Here is a 22,169-nt window from a genome sequence, read left to right on the forward strand (position 1 = left end):
AGGTGGAGGGTTGGTGAAAAAGAGGAAGACCCTCAATGAGATGGATTGACACAATGCCTGCAACAATGGGCTAAATCATAACAAAGATTATGCCGATGGTGCAGGACTGGGAGTGTTTCATTATGTTGTACATATATGGTCACTAAAAGTTGGAAGCAATTCGACAGTACCTAACAACAACAACAATATATATATTTCTGCTTTGCCTTTTTCTGTTTGCTTATGGAGGTATAATTTACAGATAGTAAAATTTGCTTTTTTGAAGTTTAGAGATCCTTAATCTGATCCACACCTATTTTTGTAAAGAAAGTTTTACAAGAACAGGGCCATTCTCATTTGTTTACATATTACCTATGGCAGCTTTCCTGCAAAGTCAAAAATATTATCTGGCCCTTTTACCGACAAGTACCAAATGGAAAATAAATGAATAAATTCCCTTGGTGAAAAGAGGGGAAGGAGCACCCCTCCTCCATTACTTTCTTTAGAATTCACTATGGATAACTTATAAATTCTTTGACTTCCTAAAGAGTTCGTAAATGTACTTCAGGTAATTCTCTTCTACTTTCCTGTTTTTTTCCTGGAAGGAGGTTAGCATGACCTCAGGCAGGCCAGCCCTCATCCCCAGGCCAGAAGGATTAGAAAATTAACAATTTTCTTTAAAATATGAATGTACGGATTGTACCCCCTTAACTATATAGTGGTTAAGATTTCTATCTTTGCAATCTCTTTAGCCATTGCCCGTGATATATCACATTCTGGTTTAATGCTTATTCAATAATAAAACTTTTCTTTCTCTTCTATTTTTGTGAAGAGGGTTGGAAGCAGATTTTGTTTTTAGTTAACTTTTCCCCAACAACCTTAACAGAAAGTTTGCAGACATCACTATAGTTTTATGGGTTTTGAACAATTTAAGATGTCATATAACCACCCCACAATCAAGCTATAAACTATTTCCATTACCCTTAAAAATATAAGGAATGACGATTTGAAGAAATGACTTTAGAAAATTTAAAAATTTACTGTATATTTAACACCGAGCTTTAGCTTTTTAAATCATTATGTATACTATGTATTTTGCACATTTGTAGTTTGTGTTTCCAGCAGCGATTTCCCACTTCACTACTCAAGAGATTCCCGTTCCCTGTTGGGGAGCTACCCGTCATTTTTGTATGTGAAGTGTGGCTGGGTGCATTTCGGCGAAAGCTCTTCGCACCTCTGCTGGCCACATTGGCGCATCCTGGGATTGGTCTGCACAGTGGAGCCAATTGGATGCAAGAACATGCCCTGCTTCCGGGAAGGAAGGTCATCCTGCTTCTTGGTGCTTCCGGTAGAGGAGCTGCTGCTGAACTTGGAAGCGGAAGTCGTGGCTGGCGCCATCTTGGGCCATTGCGTCCGGCGCCATCTTGGTCACTGAGGGTAGAACGGCTGGAAGGCGTTGAATGCGGAAATCAGTCAGGTTTTGCTCTGGGACCCAGCAAATGCTCTGGAGAGTGTAAGTTAGTTGGAGTACAAGTTTCTGTCATTTTTGACTAAATAATGTCCGGAATCTCTTCGGGTGACGCAAATAGTTAAGGGTAGAAGGTTGGTGGTTCTAGTCCACCCAGGGGCGTCTGGGAAGAGAGACCTGGCGATGTACTTAAAAAAATCAGCCACTGAAAATCCCATGGAGTGCACTTGTACTGTGATACATGTAGGGCCGCATCAGTAAAAAGTTTACACGTGGCACAGGGATGTTGTGGACTCTCCACAATCACATCAGTACCTGTGTGGCTTTCAAGTTGGAGGAGAGTTTTTTTAAGGAAGGCATGTGCTAGCTTTGAGCGCCGTTGAGAGGCTGCACTGTTGTTGTTAGGTGCCGTCGAGTCCTTCGGACTGATAGCGACCCTGTGTACCTCGGAACGAAACACTGCTCGGTCCTGCGCCATCCTTACAGTCATTGTTGTGCTTGAGCTCACTGTTGCGTCCGCTGTGTCAACCCACCTCCTTGAGGGTCTTCCCCTTTTCTCCTGACCCTGTATTTTACCAAGTGTGATGTCCTTCTCCAGGGCCTGATCCCTCCTGACAACATGTCCAAAGTATGTAAGACTCAGTCTCACTCTCCTTGCTTCTAAGGAGCATTCTGATTGTACTTCTTTCGAGACAGATTTGTTCGTTTTTTTGGCCGTCCGTGGTATATTCAGTATTCTTTGCCAACACAATTCAAAGGCATCTATTCTTTTTCGGGCTTTTTTATTCATAGTGCAGCTTTCCCATGCAATCTGTTGAAATACCATGGCTTGGGTCAGGTGCATCTTAGTCTTCAAGGTGATGCCTTTGCTTTTCAGCATGTTAGACAGGTTTTTAGCAGCAAATTTGCCTAACACAATGAATGCATCTTTTGATTTCTTGCCTGCTGCTTCCGTGGGTGTTGATTGTGGATCCAAGTAAAATGAAATCCTTGACGACTTCAGTCTTTTCTGAGTTTATCATGATGTTGCTTATTGGTCTAGTTGTGTGGGTTTTTATTTTCTTTATGTTGAGGCGTAATCCATCCCGAAGGCTGTGGTCCTTAATCTTCATCAGTAAGTGCTTCAAGTCCTCTTCACTTTCAGCAAGCAAGGTTGTGTCATCTGCATAACCCAGGTTGTTAATGAGTCTTCCTCCAGTCCTGATGCTCCGTTCTTCTTCATACAGCCCTGCCTCTCGGCTTATCTGCTCAGCATACAGATTGAACAGGTATGACAAAAGGATACAGCCCTGATGCACACCTTTCTTGACTTTAAACCATGCGGTATCCCTTTGTTCTGTTTGAACAACTGCCTCCTGATCTATGTACAGATTCCTCACGAGCAGAGTCAGGTGTTCTGGAACTCCCATTCTTTACAATGTTATCTGTTGTTTGTTATGACCCACACAGTTAAATGCCTTTGTATAGTCAATAAAATATAGGTAAACATCTTTCTGGTGTTCTCTGCTTTCAGCCAGGATCCATCTGACGTCAGCAATGATATCCCTGGTGCCCTGTCCACTTCTGAATCCAGCCTGAATTTCTGGCAGTTCTCTGATATTGTTCAATAATTTCTGCATTTGGTTGAATCACCTTTCGTGGAAATAGGCATAAATATAGATCTCTTCTAGTCAGTTGGCTAGGTAGCTGTCTTCCAAATCTCCTGGCATAGATGAGTGAGCACTTCTAGCACTGTATCCATTTGTTGAAACATCTCAATTGGTATTCTGTCAATTCCTGGAGCCTTGTTTTTGACAGTGCCTTCAGTGCAGCTTGGACTTCCTCCTTCAGTACCATCAGTTCCTGATCACATGCTATCTCTTGAAATGGTTAAACGTCAACTAATTCTTTTTGGTTTAATGACTCTGTGTATTTTTTCCATCTTCTTTTGATGCTTCCTGCGTTGTTTAATATTTTCCCTGTTCAGTCCTTCACTATTGCAACTTATGGCTTGATTTTTTTCTTCAGTTCTTTCAGCTTGAGAAATGCCAAGCATGTTTTTCCCTTTTGGTTTTCTATCTCCGGTTCTTTGCACGTCATTGGAATACTCTACTTTGTCGTCTCGAGCTGCCCTTTGAAATCTTCTGTTCAGTTCTTTCACTTCATCAGTTCTTCCTTTTGCTTTAGCTACTCGACGTTCAAGAGCAAGTTTCAGAGTCTATTCTGATATCCATTTTGGTCTTTTTAATGACCTTTTGCTTTTTTCATGGATGATGTCATTGCATATCTCGTCAGATCTTTAGTCATAAGTGTTCACCTGTCAAATCTATTCTTGAAATGGTCTCTAAATTCAAGTGGTATATACTCAAGTTGTACTTTGGCTTTCATCGTCTTGTTTTAATTTTCTTCACTTTGAACCTGCTTATGAACAATTGGTGGTCTGTTCTGCAGTTGGCCCCTGGCTTTGTTCTGATTGATGATATTGAGCTTTTCCATCATCTCTTTCCACGGAAGTAGTCGATTTGATTCCTGTGTATTCCATCTGGTGAGGTCCATGTGTATAGTCGCCATTTATGTTGGTGAAAGAAGGTATTTGCGATGAAGAAGTTGTTGGTCTTGCAAAATTCTATCATTTAATCTCCAGCATTGTTTCTGTCACCGAGGCCGTGTTTTCCAACTACCGATCCTTCTTTGTTTCCAACTTTTACACTGCAGTCACCAGTAATTATCGATGTGTCCTGATTGCATGTTCGATCAGTTTCAGACTGCAGAAGCTGGTAGAAATCTTCTGTTTCTTCATCTGTGGCCTTAGTGGTTGGTGCGTAAATTTGAATAATAGTCGTATTAACTGGTCTTCCTTGTAGGCGTATGGATATTATCCTATTACTGACAGCGTTGTACTTCAGAATAGATCTTGAAATGTTCTTTTTGACAATGAATGCAACACCATTCCTTTTTGAGTTGTCAATCCCAGCATAGTAGACCATATGATTGTCTGATTCAAAATGGCCAATACCAGTCCGTTTCAGCTCACTAATGCCTAGGATATCGATGTTTATGTGTTCCATTTCATTTTTGAAGACTTTAATTTTCCTAGATTCACGCTTTGTACATTCCAGGTTCCAATTATTAATGGATGTTTGCAGCTGTTTCTTCTCATTTTGAGTCGTGCCACATCAGCAGATGAAAGACCCAAAAACTTGACTCCATCCACATTGTTAAGGTCGACTCTACTTGGAGGAGGCAGCTCTTCCCCAGTCATCTTTTGAGTGCGTTCTAACCTGGGGGGCTCATTTTCCAGCACTGTATCAGACAGTGTTCTGTTGTTATTCTTAAGGTTTTCACGGGCTAATTCTTTTCAGAAGTAGACTGCCGAGTCTTTCTTCCTAGTTTTGTCTTAGTCTGGAGGCTCAGCTGGGCATAGCTTCTGGCATCGCGGCAACACGGAAGCCCCCACAGTACAACAAACTGACAGACACATGGGCGGAGGCTGCACTAGCAAGCCTTAAAGTTAGTTCTCTACTGCTTTTTCTCTGGACATTTGCAAATACTGCAGGCTGCACAGAGTTCAAGGGCCCCAAGCTTCCCCATTAGGCCATTGGGGCGGGGAGATTCTTTTGCAACCCTTGTATTGGGAGCAGAGGTGGAAAAAAACTCTTAAGGAAATCCACACGTTCTCGTCCTTTTTTCACTTCTGTAAATTGGAGATGACTTTTCCTTTCTTTAGGGCTTGTGAAACTCAGCCCGTGGACGACTGTTCCAGGAGACTGACCTCTTTGTGGCAAGCTCTTGGGTGGAAAGAAAGAAGTGAGGCAAATGCCGTGAAGGAGAGTTCTCTATTAATTAACCTAGGTTGGCAGTGAGTGTTGATTAAAAGACTTCCCCTTACACCATAGGTCAAGGCGAGGGGCCTTATAAATGACTGTTGTAATTTAGAACTGGCCTGTGGGTTTATAGTTCTCTTTTCTTTTGCTTTCGTATTTTATGAGGGAAAAATAAGCGTACAAATTGACCAACAGTTGTTCGGCAATTCACAAAAATAGCATTTTCCACAAATTTTCAAATTCTTTATCTGGGACACGGTAACACTTTTCTCGGTTTTCATCACATTTTGGGGCGGTCTTGTCTTTTTATCATCTCTTGACACCTACATACAGTCATTGAAGGGGCTGTAATGAAGTCATTTCTCTTGTGTGGTATTGTGGGAGTGAGTTTTATTAAGTTAAAGTTACACCACAAACCCCGTGCAGCAACAGCTGCGTGCGTGGAAAATTCCAGAGCCTGTTTTTGTTGTAATGTTTGCCCTTTTTATCTGTACGAGGCAATGTGTGCTTAACTGAACTCAGCTGTTTGGAAAATCAGAAAAAGGATGAGATAATACCTGTCTTTGCCATTTAAGCAATCTTAAGAAATAGCAGAAAAGATGTGCTTAGTTTAAAAGAGTTTGTTAAATATGTATTTTGTAGCCAGTATTGTTCCAAGCACCGTGGGAGGTTTAAAAATTGGAGTGTTTAAGTTTTGATTGATACTATAAGATGCATGTGCGTGAAATAATTTGAAGCTTTTCTTTTTTGTTTTTTTAGGAGAAAATGGAAGGTCGACCTAAGACGGCTCACGGGCTTCATGGTTCATGGAAGATGTGAGTTTTGAGCTGTACTTCGGAGATGGATAGCTTGCCATTTTGTATTATGTTTGTTACATGTGGTTGGAGGTTGCTCATTTGCATTGCCGTATAGTTGTTATTGTTTGTTTCTGTCAAGTAGGCTCTGGTTCATGGAGAACTTATGTATGATAGAACAAAATGTCGTATATTTGTTATTGTTTGTTTCTGTCAAGTAGGCTCTGGTTCATGGAGAACTTATGTATGATAGAACAAAATGTCGCCATGTCATGTGCTGTCTTTATGATCTTGCTGGGTAATAGTCTGCTCTATTGTTACATAGTTAACCCTCATTATTTGAGGAGTACTCATTTGTCAGAGTGGCTACTTGTTAATATTTATTTGTAACCTCAAAATCAAAACCTTCAGTGCTTTCGTGGTCAAGCGTGGACACGCTCAAAGTGGTGAAAAACTTGAGTCACCCAATGTGTACGTTCCCAGCTGTGGGTGAGCAAGGCGCTCTGCATTGTCTCAGCGCTTACAGATAGCAAGTGTCCTTTTCACAGTCTGTTTAGTGCAGTGTTTCCTACATGTCCGTGCCTTGCGTTGGTGATTTTGCGGTTTTAAATGGTTCCCCAAGTGTAGTCCTGAAGTGCTGTCTAGTGTTCCTGAGTGCAGGAAGGCTGCGATGTGCCTTACCTGTTAGATGAGCTTCATTCGGGTGTGACTTACAGTGCTGTTGGCCATGAGTTCAATGTTAATGAGACAATATATATTAAATAGGCCGTCTTTAAATAGAAACACATTGAGCAAAGTTATGTATCGATAGGTTGATGTAAACGTTGTGACCAGAGGCTCACCGGATTCTAACCCTGTATTTCCGCTAGGAGCAGCGGTTTAGTATTTGCTGATTCTGTTTCTGGTGACTACGGAATATAACTACTGTGAGTAACAAGAACCGATTGTACCACATTTATTCATTCCATTATTGTTGGGCAAGGTCCCTAGGTAGCACAAACGGTTTGTGCTTGACTCCTTACCTAAAGATTGGTGGCTCAGACCCACCCAGCAGTGCCCTGGAAGAAAGGGCTTGTGGTCTATTTCTGTAAAGATTATAGAGAGGAAAACTCTATGGAGCATACTTCTGCTTTGTAACACATGGGGTTGCCGTGAATTGGAATTGGCTCCATGGCAACAGGTTTGGGTTTTGGTTTTGCTGTTGGGGTTTTGGGTGTTTCCAGTTTTAGGCTACTCCAAATATTGCTGCCATGGATGTTTAAGTGTGTATGTATGCATTTCTGTTGAGTGTATACCCACGAGTATGTAATATGGATAACAAGGAGCCTTGGTGGTGCAACGGTTAAATGCTAGGCTGCTAACCATAAAGGTCGGCAGTTCTAACCCACCTGCAGCTTCATGGGAGAAAAGACCTGGCAATCTGCCTGGAAAACCCTATAGGGCATTTCTGATCTGTCATACAGGGTGGCTATGAGTTAGAATTGACTTGGTAGCACATAATAGCAGCAACAGGATTGGTCAGTTTTAGTAGATACCTAGAGATAGTTTTCCCAATTGGTTGTACCATTTACACTCCTACCAGCAGTGGGTGAGGTTCTAGTTGCTCTGCGTCCTCACCATGGATGGTTAGGGAACCACGTAGAGATCCATTAAAGACAGGTTGGGTCTGCATTGTGCTGGGGAGCAGAGAGAAATAAGGTGGGAGATAATGGGAGGAGAGGAGGGGCTGGATGGTTGGTGCTTCCTCTGCAGGTTGAAGAGTTGATGAGCAGAGGACTGCCATGGTGTACAGCAGCTGCGCTTACTGGGCTTTTCACCAAGCGACTCTGAGGGCTTTGTTGTGTTCCAGTTAGACTTCCTTTGTGAATGGAACATGAGTTCTATTCTAGGTAGCTCTTGGCTTCATTTTGTTGCCCCATTTTCAACCCAGCATGCCGTTGGTCCTTGTTGTAGAAGGGATCAAACCATCCTTATCTCAGTGGGCAGGAACATCAGTTGAGGACTTTGGGCGGGCTTCCTTCTTAGCTCTTTCTTATCTCACTTCTCAGTGAAGCTTCGCAGATTAGGAGCTGGTCCTAAGAAAGTCCAGAAAAACTGAAACTCCAGAAAATAGTAGGTCTGTGGGTTTCTGCAACTCTTTTTAAAAATGGCTTGAGATTTTTGAGTTTCGAGTTCCTTTCTGTCTTTGGTAAAATGTAGTAATTTTCAGCCTATATTCAATCTAAATTATTCTGGTTAGCTTCAGAGCACCCATATCTCCAAGATTCTGTGAGGAATTGTGAAGCTGTGCCGTCTAACATGATAGCTTCTAGCCGTGTGTGGCTAGTTAAATTTAAATGAGTGAAAATTAATATTAATATAAAGTTAAGAATTAATTAAGTAAGTAACCAAAATTAAGCAAATAATTAGCAGAAAATGAAGTAGTAATTAAAATTAAAATTACTGTAATTAAAATTAGGAGCACTTGTGGTATAATGGTTAAGAGTGCGGCTGCTAACTAAAAGGTTGGCAGTTCGAATCCACCAGCCACTCCTTGGAAACCCTATGGGGCCTCTGTCCTGTAGGGTCACTATGGGTTGGAATCGACTCAATGGCAACAGGTTTGGTTTTTTTCTTTTGTTTTATGATTCAAATTAATAACAGTAATGACATTAATAACAATAACAGCCAGTGTTTTAACATTAGTATTAATAACAGTAATAATGTTCAATCGCTCAATATTCACATGTGGCTGGCTATCCACATCGGACAGCACAGAACATCTCCCGCACTGCAGAAAGTTCTGTTGGCCAGCACTACCCTAGACAATAAAATGCCGAAGCAACAAGGGAAAATTGGGTTAAAAATGTTCATGGGATATTGCATCCTATTTTACTGATGACTGTAAAAAATGTTTGGTCTAATCAGAGCTGCATTGTCATAGCAACGTTTTGTGTTCCCTAGGTTTCCTATTTCAGTCATGTCTGTTAGAAGGTTCCCGCGTTCTGTTTCTCGCCATGTTTTCTTTTCCTGGCTGTGAAATAAAACTGGTGGTTAGGCAGTTCCCAGAAAGTGAAAAGCCATTGCAGCTTAGTTCTGCATGCTGATGTACTGTTTACGTGTGAGCAAATAACTTACCCAGAACAGTGTCAGTAACTGAGAGCCTGGCTCCCTTGTGCAGCTGGGTGGTGTAATGAGGTCATTGGTGGCCCGGGCATCCTTGGAGAGCCCACTGCTCAAAACCTCCAGTTGACCTGGAACAGGAAGCAAAAGAACGTGCAGAGGATGGAGAGAGAGAGATGCTTTTGCTTAGGAAAATATCGTTGTTCTTGCTTGCCCTGGGGCATTTTGTCATGCTGTTGAAAAACAGCCGCGTATCTTGCTCTTCAAAGTATGTTCTTTATCAGAATCAAACTAACTTCTGGGGAACACATAGCAATATGAATTCATAACTCCAACAGAACCCTTTCTTCCTCCTTTGGTTGAGAATAAAATGAGAACAAACCTCTCAAAGGTAGGCCAGTTTTGTATTTTGGGCATTCATTTACTGATTTATGCAGAAAAAATTATTGAATGCTTATTATTTTGTCGTTGTTGCTAGTTGCTTTTGAGTCAGTTCTGACTCATGGTGACCACATGTACAGTAGAACAAAATGTTGTCTGGTCCTGTGCCATCTTCACGATTGTTGGTGTGCTCAAGTCCCTTGTTGCGGTCGCAGTGTATTTTGAGTGCTTTCCAACCTAGGGGGCTTATCTTGCAGCACGTTATGAGACAATTTTTCTACCTTTTTCCCCAAGGGGTGAGACCAGTGGCGTATCCTAGATGGCCTCTCACTGGCTTTTAAGACTCCAGATGCTACTCACCAGAGTAGAATATAGACCATTTTCTTTAGAAACTATGGTACGCCGGTTGAGCTAGATGTTCCCCGAGACAATGCCTCCCCGCAGCCTTCAGCTCAGCCATTCGGTCCCTCAGGGAGTTTGGATTATCTATGGAGCTTCCATGACCTTGCCTTGTAGAAATTGTGGTGGCTTCCCCAATATTGTGTACTGTGTTACCTTTCACCAAAGTTACCACTTATCTATTCTCTATTAAGTGTTTTTCCATCCCCACCCTTCCCCTCCCTTGTAACCATCAAAGATTGTTTTTGTGTGTAAACCTATTCAGTACAGGAGTGGTCTCATACAGTATTTTTCATTTTGTGATGGACTTATTTCACTCGACATAATGCCCTCCAGATTCATGCACGTTATGAGACGCCTCACAGATTCATCGTTGTTCTTTAGCGTTGCGTAATACTCCATTGTGTGCATGTACCACAGTTTTATCCATTCATCTGTTGATGGGTATCTAGGCTGTTTCCATCTTTTTACTATTGTGAACAATGCTGCAATGAACATAGGTGTGCATATGTCTGTTTGTGTGATGGCTCTTATTTCTCTAGGATATATTTCTAGGAGTGGGATTGCTGGATTATATGTTATTTCTGTTTCTAGATTTCTAAGGAAGCACCATATCATTTTCCAAAAAGGTCGTATCATTTTGGATTCCCACCAGCAGTGCATAAGAGTTCCGATCTCCCCGCATCCTCTCCAATATTTGTTATTTCCTGTTTTTTTTTGATTCGTGCCAGTAATGCCGGGGTGAGATGGTATCTCATTGTGCTTTTGATTTGCATTTTTCTGATGGCTAGAGATCTTGAGCATTTCCTCATGTGTCTGTTGGCTGCTTAAATGTCTTTCTTTTTTGGTGAAGTTCATTTTTTAATTGGATTATTTGTCTTTTTGTCATAGAGATGTTGGATTTTCTTGTAGATTTTAGAGATTAGACCTTTGTCTGATTCACAATAGCCAAAATTTTTTTCCCAGTCTGTACGTTCTCTTTTATTCTTTTGGTGAAGTCTTTTCATGAGGATAAGTGTTTCATTTTTAGAAGATCCCAGTTATCTAGCTTATCTTCTGGAGTTTGTGTGTTCTTGGTTGTGGTTTGTATCCTGTTAATGCCGTTTTTGTGTATGGTGTGATGTATAGGTCCTGTTTCATTTTTTTTGCAGATGGACATCCAGTTTTGCTAGCACCGTTTGTTAAAAAGACTACCTTTTCCCCATTTGATGGTCTTTGGGCCCCTGTTGAAGATCAGATGACCGTCGGTGGATGGATTTACGTCTAGGTTCTCAATTCTGTTCCATTGGTCAATGTATCTATCGTTGTAGCAGTACCAGTACAAGGCTGTTTTAACTACCGTAGCTGTATCGTAGGTCGGGTAGCGTGTGTCCCCTTACTTTATTCTTCTTCCTCAGTAGCGCTTTAGTTTTCTGGGGCTGCTTCCCCTTTCTGGATAAAGTTAACGATAAGTTTTTCCATCTTTTTAAAGAATGTTGTTGGTATTTGGATCGGGTAATGGCTATTTTTTTAATCTCCAAAGTTTCTGTTTTTTCATATCCACCTGTTTATTTGTTTGTTTCCTGCCAACCTTTGTCAGTTCAGAGAGGTTGCTGATCTCTGCAGATGAGGGGCTGACAAACGAACAGAGTAACTGGTAGAACAAAACAGACGTGGGAAAGAAACAGTAAAAACTGGTGATGAAGGAAGGAATAACTTCTGTTAACGAAGAGCAAGTATTAATGCACCAACACAGGGCATAACACAGACTCAGCTTGTTATTGAATTGTCATAAGGGCTGTTTTTTATTCTGTTTCTTTTAGTCTCTTTCTACTTGTTTTAGTCAGTGATACCAGTACCAAGTGGTGATGTGCCAAATCCCAGCTGGAATGGGCAAGTGAGCGCAGCAGTGGTTTTCTTTAGCATCCGTTCTGTGCATCTGTGTACGCCTAACTCTTTTGGTTCGTAAGCCCCTAATGAAACGTTTAGCTGCTAACCAAAAGTTTGGTGTTCAAACCTACCCTGCAGCTCCATGGGGGAAAGACCTGGCGATCTGCGCCTGTAAAGATTACTGCCCAGAGAACTCTATGGTGCAGTTCCGCTCTGTCCCATGGGTTCGCTCTGAGTCAAAATTTGACTGACAGCACCCAACAACAACAATGTGAGGGGTCAGCAACATCAGCGACCGGGGCATTAGTGGATGCCTCCTTTCTTGTGTTAGCGCTTATCCACCATTGTGTCTCTCTTTTAACAAGATTGCTCACTTGCCATTTTTTTGGACGGCTGTAAGTCTTTCCTGGAGTCTCTGGGTGGTGCAGATGGTTAACACGCTCCTCTTTAACGAAAGTCTGGAGGTTTGAGTCCACCCAGAGGCGCTTGGAAGAGACTCCTGGTGATCTACTTCTGAAAAAACAGCCATTGAAAACCTTATGGAGCACAGTTCTGCTTTGTAACATGTGGGCTTGCCATGAGTTGAGTCCACTCTGTGGCGACTGGCAGTTAAATCTCTCCCAATATTGGCTGTTTTTACCTTTTTTTTTTCCCGCTGTTAGTCTCATTTCCCTCTCTCTCTCCCCAAGGGTCGGTGTCAAAAAGGATGCGAAAAATGCTTGAGGAATGATACGAAGCTGCATCAGAAACTCTCCAGCACAATTTTTCTTGATATAGCCAAGAAATCCTTGTTGAACCAATGCTCTGGGGTCAATAACCAACTACTATGCTCCATACTATCACTGGGTCTGGGTTGTGCTCCATACTATAAGTTTGAAAACAGCGCGATGTTGCTTTCACTTTTCAAGAACTCATTGTTAAATGTTTCTGGAATGGTTGGGCAGCTCCGAGCTGTCAGCATCATTTAGACGGCTGCAAATGGTGCTTTTACTGCAGACATTGCCATTAGGTCTTAGGACAGTCTCCATGGACAGACTGGTCACCCATCTGTGTGGATGTGGTGCTGTTATGTTTTTTCCTGAAAGTCAGAAGTCCTGGATCTAACGTTAGTTTTGCCATGGACTCACAGCTGAGCAGGTTGTGTGGGTTTAGCATCGCCATTGCCCAGTGTTCTTGCTGGGTTAAACTGCATTCGCTAGATAAATAAAAGTAGAATTCCCAGGTAATTTGGCCAACTTGTCTGGTCCTCAGAGTCATTGTCTTAAAAACAAGATAACTGCGTTAATGCTCTTTAAAGACTCTGTTAGCTTTAACTTTTTCCCCCTCCTACTATTCTATCTTAGATTTTTGGACATTGAAGAACAGAGGTCAGTAATCTAGCATAGTGCTACGTTATGAGTTAAATATTATTCAGTGGTGACTTTTCAGGAAGGAATTTTTCCTGTAAGAAAGTGCTTAAACCCAAGATGATCTTTTTATTAATATTGTCATCGTGAATATTGATATTCTCTTCAGGTGCTTTGCCTTGGCAAGCAGGTACGGAGACTCATCTGTTTTATCCGTAGGTGTGAGGATCTCACCCTGAGACTTATAAGTCTTACCTCCTTGTGTTCATTCATATGCATTCATTCATCAGTCTTCCTGTTAATGGATCACTGAGTCCCTAACACAAAAGGAATTAGCATTCTAGGTTACCGTTCATGCATACCTCGTATGGGTGTTTCCAGCACACAGTTTGCCATGAGCAAGGCAAACTCGCTTTTCAGTGTATGAATTGCCAAGTCTTCCCTAGCTGCATATATGGTATCAAATTCCATAGGTTAATTTGTTTGAGAAATTGGTTCTGATTTTGCCTTGGCTGCTGTTGTATGTCACGCGGTGAAACAGATCAAGAGCGTGTCCAATGTGACATGTCATGTTAGGACTAGAACAACAATGAAATCCATCTTGATGCTGCTTGAGTAGACACCAGTCCTAATTGTTGACTACAAACTTTTCCTTAAAGGGCATTCTGTGGTAAAAATCTCTTGCAGTAGTTGAATTTGACATATCCTTAGTTTTTCAATTACAATCTTATAAATCAGGCAAACCCCCTTGCAGTGGATTTCTTTATACATTAAGTAAATCACATGTAGCAGCATTGCCACCATGTTTGTTAGGTTTGGGGAATGTTTGGGGGAGTGTGGAGGGTATAAAACACCAAACACCTGTACAAGGGGGTTTCCAGATTCCTCAGGAATTTTGGTCTGCTCTGCCCTATAGCATACGTGATACAGTGCCCTGTTTTGAAGCCACTGGAGAGCAGATGCCTTTGGCGCAGATTTCACTAATAAATGAGCCCTGTGATTTAGAGCAGTCAGGCATTAGGGGTGCGGGCTTTGGCAGCAGGCGCCATAGGCTCAAGCCCTTGTTCCGTCTCTTAGTACCTGTATGAACTGGGCAGAGGGTCTTACTCTCTCTGAGCCTCAGTTTCTTCTCTTGAGAAATGGGGATAATAATACAAATGCAAATATTTATTGGGGGATTGAATACAAATTTTTAGGGGCGATTAAATATGTAATCCTAGTTGAAAGCTTAGAGTGGGTGCATGGCTACAGAAGTGTTTGGTAAATGCAAAAAGGGCAGACAAAAAAGTCAATTTACGCATTGTTTTTTCAATTCAGACAAGAAATACAAAAAAGCAGGATAACCACTGCCTGAGTTTTTTTGCTTGTTTTTTACAAGCCATTTTCTTGCTGAAATTAGAGGGTGGACTTTGCGTTGGGAAGTTGGTGGCAGCGTGTGGAGTAATGTCTGGCTGAGAAAATGGCTATTAAATAGGCATTTCGTATTTTGGTTAATTACACAGAATACAGAAGGTCGTTTTCTGTGCTTGAGAAGCTTCCTGCTACAGTGGGAGAACTTTCTTAATTTTGGTTTTAAATTGTTGGGTATGATGGGCTGTGTTGCTTTCAGAGGCCTTCTGAATATTGGATTTGCGCAAATAATTTCACGAACTGAGTTATTCTTTCTGTCTCTGAGCTCTCATACATTTGATTTCATGAATATAATTTGGTACATTTGGCTAAAAGAGAGTGGCTATCTTGGTAAGAATTTTATCTTTTTTTTTTTATAGGTATAACAAGTTAGGAAATAACGTAGCAAGGTACAGCACATCTGGTTCGTAACCCAAAAACCAAACCCACTGCCGTCGAGTCGATTCCGACTCATAGGGACACTATAGGACAGAGTAGAACTGCTCCAAACAGTTTCCAAGGAGCGCCTGGTGGATTCGAACTGCCGACCCCATAGTTAAGGGCCGTAGCACTTAACCACTACGCCACCAGGGTTTCCAAACATCTGGTTCATATGACTCTTTACATGGACAAATGATTTGTTTCTTAAAAACTCCGAAGGTTTGACATATTCATTATAGTCTTGTTCATAATCACGCTTTTAATAATCAGTCTATTACCTGAATAAAGAGGAAAGAAAAAACATGCCTTTAACCCTTCTTCAGTGCTAATACATGATTTAACCTGCTAACCCTGTTGCCGTCGAGTCGATTCTGACAAAAAGGACTGAGTGGAACTGCCCCACAGGGTTTCCAAGGAGTGGCTGGTGAAGTCAAACTGCAGACCTTTTGGTTAGCAGCCGAGCTCGTAACCATTGTGCCACCAGGGCTCCAAAATGCATGATAGATCACTTAAAATTTTGTCTCGGTATTTTTCCTAAACTCAGTTAAGTTTAGTAAGCTTTCATTTGTGGAAAAAAGGTAGTCATGTTCTACATAGTCTCAGTTTGATTCATGTTTTTTTTTTTTTGTCAGTTAAGTGCCACGTCATATAATTTTATAAATCACATGGGTTGTGGGCAGCCAAGTCTAGAAAATTTTGGGAGAGGCATGTATACTGTCTTTACTGCCTTTATCAAAATGTAACCAGAAAAAGGAACTTTGTAGGAAGAAGTACATTGGTTCTAGGAAAAGGAAATTTAATTGATGTGCAAAAAAATTAATGTTTGATTTTTAGATCATTTAAAGCTATCACTGCAAAAAAAAAAAACTTTGATCCACTGAATAATAACCTGCTGGTTGAGCTGAAACCCTGGCAACAATTCCTGGTAGAGCTGAGTCCTTTTCTGGGTATTCTGTTTGGGGATGTATATATGTGTGTTTTCCAGGTACTATGGCTAGGTAACAAATCATCCCAAGATGTAGTGGCTTAAAACAGTGGTAATCCTTCATCATCCCTCAGGGCTTCTGTAGATTAGGAATTTGGGGGTGAGTTAGCTGGGTGGTTTCTGGCTCTGGTTCCCTCATGAGGTTGCAGTCAGCTGTTGACTAGGTCATCTGAAGGCTTAACGGGGGCTGGAGGATCTGATTCCAAGTGCTTCCAAGGTGGCACCCCCACCTGGCTGGCAAGTTGGTTCCTCGCTCTGTGGGTCTTTTCACACATTGCTTGTGCTTCCTTCTAGCGTGGTAGCTGACTCCTCCCAGAGCGAATGCTTCAATGCCTTTTATGACTTAGCCTTGGAAGTCACACCCTGCCATTTCTGCTCTCCTCTTCTGGTCATGCAGGGCCTGTCCTGGTTCCGTGTGGGAGTGGACTGCTCAAGAGCATGGATTCCAGCTGGTGAGAGTCGTCGGGTGCCATCTTGAAGGTCGGCAGACCATAGTGTGTGTGCTTTAGTCACATGCTGTGACAAACTACCTTTGAGAATAAATAAATAAACCAATTTTCCCATAAACTAGTGGGTATGATGTACTTACATATACAGAACAAAGAATAATTTAAGGTGTGACAAATGAGTTTAAAAACAGTGAGTACAAGAACCATGAAAGTGATCTACTTTTACACAAAAGAAAGGTTTTAAAGACACTTCCTCGTTGAATGGATACAAGATTTAAAAGATTTTGTGTATATAGTTGTTCTTAAATTTTTAGTTTCGCTTTTTTCCTTGATTGACTACAAGTAATGTACACGTAAGGACCTTACCACCTGTAGTGGTGTCCTAGGTTGGGTTCTGTAGAGGACCAAAACCAGTGAAGTGTATAACGTGTGTGTGTGTATAAATTTATCTCAAGGGAATGGCTCATGCAATTGTGGAGGCTGCCGTTTCCCAAATGTGTGGGTCAAATGTCAGGCTGGAGACGTTTCCCGATTCACATGGTTGTAGGGGCTGGCGAACTCAAGACCGGCAGGTCAGACAACAGGCTACGGGCTCACAGGGCTGCAGGAGCTGGCTTATCCCAAAGTCGGCAGGTCAGATGGCAGGCCGCTAGTTCAGATCCCAAGAACTGGAGGGCAGAGGATGACGGGTTAGATGCAGGATTGAGAGAGGGCAAGCTTTGCCAGAATATCCATAGATATTGAATGCAGGCCACCCCACAAGAAAACCCCCCTTCTCACTGATTGGATGCTCATATCGGATCACAAAATGGAGGATGATTATGTAATATCTGCCAAACCTCTGAGAATCACGGCTTAGTCAAGTCGACATGTATCCTTAAACAGCGCAAGTAACAATTCAAGTAAACAGGCCATTAGGTACAGAATACATTTGCACGCACTGTGGTGAGACCATGAACACATTCCCATTGATGAACGTCTGGGGTATTTAGGATTTGCAAGCTAGCTAAAGGGATCTGATGAGTGTCAGATTCCTTAAAATTCTCTCTGCCCTTGGCAGCCTCTGAAGGAGTATGGGAGTGTCTGTAAATATGACAGGAAAGCCCAAGCTGCCTGCTCTGAATATCGGGATGCTGCACCTAATAGATCCTTGTGCAGAGCAGCTTCGGAGCTTGGGGGAGCCTCTGCGACATGAAGCATCTCATGAATTCGCCCTTGAAAAATAACTGTTTCTTCTCCGGAGAGCAGAACACGGGAACAGGCTAAAGAAAGCGCTGTTTAAGCACAAGATTTATCTGAGGGGAAGAAACCCCCAGGCTCAGGAATTCCTAGTGTCTTTGATTGGGGCCGTTGGTAGCAGTTTTGCATAACCACATTTCAATAATTATACCGCTCTGGCTTGATAAAACCAAATGCTAATGTATCTATCTTTGCAGGTTTTCTGTCTCCTTGTTTGTTTTGCTTGGTTTTTCTTCTTTCCTGAAACTGGCTTTCGGGAGCAGCAGAGTCTGAAAATTTGAATTGTTCAATTTGCCTTCTACCTCTCCTGTCTTGTTGTGAAAAACAACTTTACTGTTGTAATAAACCACAGAGAGATTGCAGGGGGCTGTAATAAAGTTGGAACAATTCTTTTAAAAGATCTCATAATAACTTGTCTTTAAGGTACCAAAATAAGACGTGTAAGTGGGAATATATATGTATAAAATTTTTTTAAAATGAGGTTTGTTTTGGTGGATTCTTGTTCAGACTCCACTTGCCAGAGGTTTATTTTTGTCTGGGTTCTTCCTTTTCTAAAACTGTTGGAGAGAATTGTTTTCTCAGGACATCACATTCTTGGCTCAAGTTATAACCAGACAGACCATAACTTTTTTTTTAATAAAACTAATTTTTCTTCTTGTTTCTCATCTTTTGTTTCTCAAAATATATGTGCTTTTTATAGATATGGGAACAATTTTCAGATCAGGCTGTCTGAAAAGTTTGTATTATATTAGAGAAAAATCATAATTTACCCACAGAAGCACATCGTTTTATTAAAACCACTACTTAGAGGCTGCAGACAGAAAAAAATGAGGTGGAGTTTCTTTTCTCAGCTGTTACTGAAGCCGTTAATTTTGTTTATAGGAATCATTTCAAATGTTTTGTGGACACATAAATTAAAAATACATTTAAGCACAACCAGTTCTTCTGCATTGTCTTGTTTATTCATTTCCTCAAATATCTTACTGAAGGCTGAAGAAGTCTTAGAGGGTCATATTTTACAACGGTATTCTTTATCCGGTTATGGAATTAACTCTGTAAGACTCCAGAGAAGCTTCTTGATCCGTTTCTCCTTTCAGCTACCACTGACAGCATCCTGGCCCATGCCCTTTGACCTTTTACCTATGACTACAGTAGTAGCGCAGGTGCCTCACGTCCAGTTTAGTCCCCATACTGCTGTGAGAATACTGCTTCTCATATTGTAGTTCTCTGATTGCGTCCTGTCTGCCCAACATTTGTGAGCACTTTCCATCGCTGTGAAGTAAAGTCAGAACCCCTCTAGCTTGGCATTGATGATTCTTTGAAAACCTGTCACTGTGAAAAAAGTGCAGCTAACATATGACCCAGCAGTTGCACTCTTGGGCATTTATCCCAGAGAAACGTAAACTATTATTCACACAAAAACCCACAAGAATGTTCATAGCAGCTTTATTGGAAATAGTCCCAAACTGGAAACAACCCAGGTGTCCTTTAGTAGGTGAATGGCTAGACAAACGTTGGTCTATCCGTACAGTGGAATACTACTTACCAATAAAAAAGAATGAGCTAATTATACGCACAACAACTTGGATGTATCTCCAGGGAATTATACTGAGTGGAAAAAGCCAATCCCAAAGGTCACATATTGTATGATTCTATTTATATAACTTTCTTGAAATGGCAAAATGATACAAACTGGGAACAGATTAGTGGTTCCCAGAGGTTAAGGAGTATCCAGAGTGGGAAGGAAGTGAGCGTGGCTACAAAAGGGCAGCATAAGGGATCCACATGGTGGTGGAAAGTTCTCTCCCTTCATCGTATCAGTGTCGAGGTCCTGCTTGTGACATTGTACTGTGGTTTTGCAGGGTGTTACCTCTGGGGGAAACAGAGCACACAAGACCTCTTTGTGTTATTCTTTACAGCATGTGACTCTACAACTACCCCAAAATAGAAGTTTTAATTAAAAAAAGGAAAACAAACCTGGCACCTTGATTCCATTGTATCTTAGCTGCTGCTGTTGTCTAACGTAGACCTTACTCGGTGGTCAACGTGGGTTACGCACAGTACCCAAAACACGTGTATACTTTTCTCCCATTTTGTCTTTCCCCGCACCACCTTGTGTACTTGCAGCTCTGCCCCCCGTGTATTTGCCTATTAAAGTGTTACAGCCTCCGAGGCTCAGCTCAGATGCCACCCTCTCCTGCTTTCTCGTATCACCCCGGGCCGCGTGATCTTGTTCTCTTGTGTTTTCTCCTCACAGTGTTTCAACCACTAACGTACCACCCCATGTTACAGATATTTGTCTATTTCATCAGAAGCGTAAGATCATAGAAGAATAGAGGGGCCTTCAAGATTATTGAATTGCCCCCTCAAAGCAAAAAAACACAAAACAAAACCAATGGCCATCGAGTCGACTCCAACTCGTGATGACCCCATGTGTCAAAGTAGAACTGTGCTCCATAGGGTTTTCAAAGCTGTGACCTTTTGGAAACAGATCGCCAGGCCTTTCTTCCAAGGTGTGTTTAGGTGGGTTTGAACCGCCAATCTTTCGGTTAGTAGTAGAGTGCTTAACTGGTTGCACCACCCAGGAACCCCATATCACATAGTCAACAAATATTTATTGAACACCTGCTATGCACAGCCTCTGTGAATGGTCATGGACATTTATCAGTGAGTAAGATACAATCTTTGAATGTGTATAAACTTATAAAGAAATTATTTTATGTAGAAGGAATATAGACAAAGTATTGCTGATGAAAAGGCACAAAACTGGATCATGGCATTTAGGAAGAAAATAGAAGTGAGATTGAATTGGAAGCATGAAGTCTATAATGGGAGATTCTGCATGCTGATTGACTGTTCATTTCCAGAATGGGATGCGTCCTAGCCCCATTTAAATTTTATTTAAGCCTTTCTGTGCTCATGGTTTTGTGTGAAGATATATAAAGATGAACCCATAATGGGCTGTGTGTAACAGCTGTCCCTGTGTCTAAGGGCTGTCCCTGTGTCTAAGGGCTGTCCCTGTGCGTAACGGCTGTCCTGTGTGTAAGGGCTGTCCCTGTGTGTAATGGCTGTCCTGGTGTCTAAGGGCTGTCCCTGTGTCTAAGGGCTGTCCCTGTGTTTGAGGGCTGTCCCTGTGTCTAAGGGCTGTCCCTGTGTCTAAGGGCTGAAATCGCCTTGTGTGTTTCCCTCTCAGCCTTCCTGTACGTAAGCTCCATGCAGGCAGGGACCTTGTGGGTCTTGCCCAGCAATCCGAGTAGGACCTGCAGGTATGTAGCAGGTACTCAGGACATATTTGGTGACTGACTGAATAAATGAAACAGGAATAGGGCTTTTCTGGGCACTATTCTACTCCCAGCCAATCAGGAAACTGCAGGTATCTGATTGCGCCCATCCCATGAGATGTTGTTGCTGTGTTCTGTTGAGTCGGTTTTGACTCACAGCGACGCTGTAGGACAGAATAGAGCTGCCCCATAGGGTTTCCTAGGCTGTAATCTTTACAGGAGCAGATCACCAGACGTTTTTCCCACGGAGCTGCTGGGTGTGTTCGAACCTCTGACCTTTTGGTTAGCCACCTAGCCTTCAACCATTGCACCATCAAGGCTCCCCATGAGGGAGCTCTTTAAAATGTCTGAGTAGATTATTGTAACTGGATTCCTTATAGACACAACAAAGAGGTTCCTGGAGTGACATAAACCTGTTAAACACTGAATACACTGCGTATGGTTTAGTAACAGCGCAGCAGAAACGCATGAAGACTTTCAGGGAGAATATCCAATCATAACTAGAGGGTATCTTCTGATCTTACTTGTTGGCTCGCTGGTGGAACCTGTCAGCTCGGGCATTAGGCATACCCCCGCCCAAGGCCTGAAGAACTCCATCTAAAGCCGAAGTCCAGGAAATTGCCCAGACCCCTCTGTGTGCCTCTGCTTCAGATCCACAGCCTCCTTTCTCCATTTGGCTGCCCCAGTGGTGGCACAAATGGACTCCTCCTCTCTGTCCAGGCACTTCGGGCTGATGATCACTGAACTCTGAGCACGCCCATTTGGCATCTCCCGAGATACTGCTGGCTGAATTGACACTCTGGATAGTGTGTACCTCAGTTTTCAGCAAGGGGAGCTCCTGACTGTACTTGACAGGGTGAGAGTTAAGTTATCAGTTGCCAAAGCCCTCCTCTCTGCTCTACTGCTGACCTCCCTGCCAGGACTTGCCAAGGTCGGGCAAGTTTTGCTTCTAGCATCACTGTATATCTGTTGTGTTTCACTTGTTTTGTCCCCTATTCATTCTGTACTTATTCCTGACTTGTCAGTTGTATAAAGCGATAAACTCATGGCAGACTTTTTAGACATTTTGTATGTAACTTCTCAGTGTTCTGGAAATCCTGGTGGCGTAGTGGTTAAGTGTTACAGCTGCTAACCAAAAGGTCAGCAGTTCGAATCCATCTGACACTCCCGGGGAAACTCTGTGGGACGGTTCTACCCTGCCCTACAGAGTTACTATGAGTCACAATCGACTCAACGGCAGCAGG

At 42.2% G+C, this 22,169-nt stretch overlaps 1 long non-coding RNA gene across 1 annotated transcript in view; it reads left to right on the forward strand.

The window, feature by feature from the left end:
* The window catches only part of LOC126069204 (uncharacterized), a 38,001-nt gene extending 21,465 nt beyond the window's left edge, over nt 1-16,536 (forward strand). Inside the window, exons 2-3 of the long non-coding RNA XR_007515884.1 lie at nt 6,010-6,065; nt 16,354-16,536. This is a non-coding gene — a long non-coding RNA (uncharacterized LOC126069204). The remainder of the gene's footprint in view (nt 1-6,009; nt 6,066-16,353) is intronic.
* The last annotated feature ends 5,633 nt before the right edge of the window (nt 16,537-22,169 follow it).

Source organism: Elephas maximus, chromosome X, assembly GCF_024166365.1.
Source record: "Elephas maximus indicus isolate mEleMax1 chromosome X, mEleMax1 primary haplotype, whole genome shotgun sequence".
Taxonomy (NCBI): Eukaryota; Metazoa; Chordata; class Mammalia; order Proboscidea; family Elephantidae; genus Elephas; species Elephas maximus.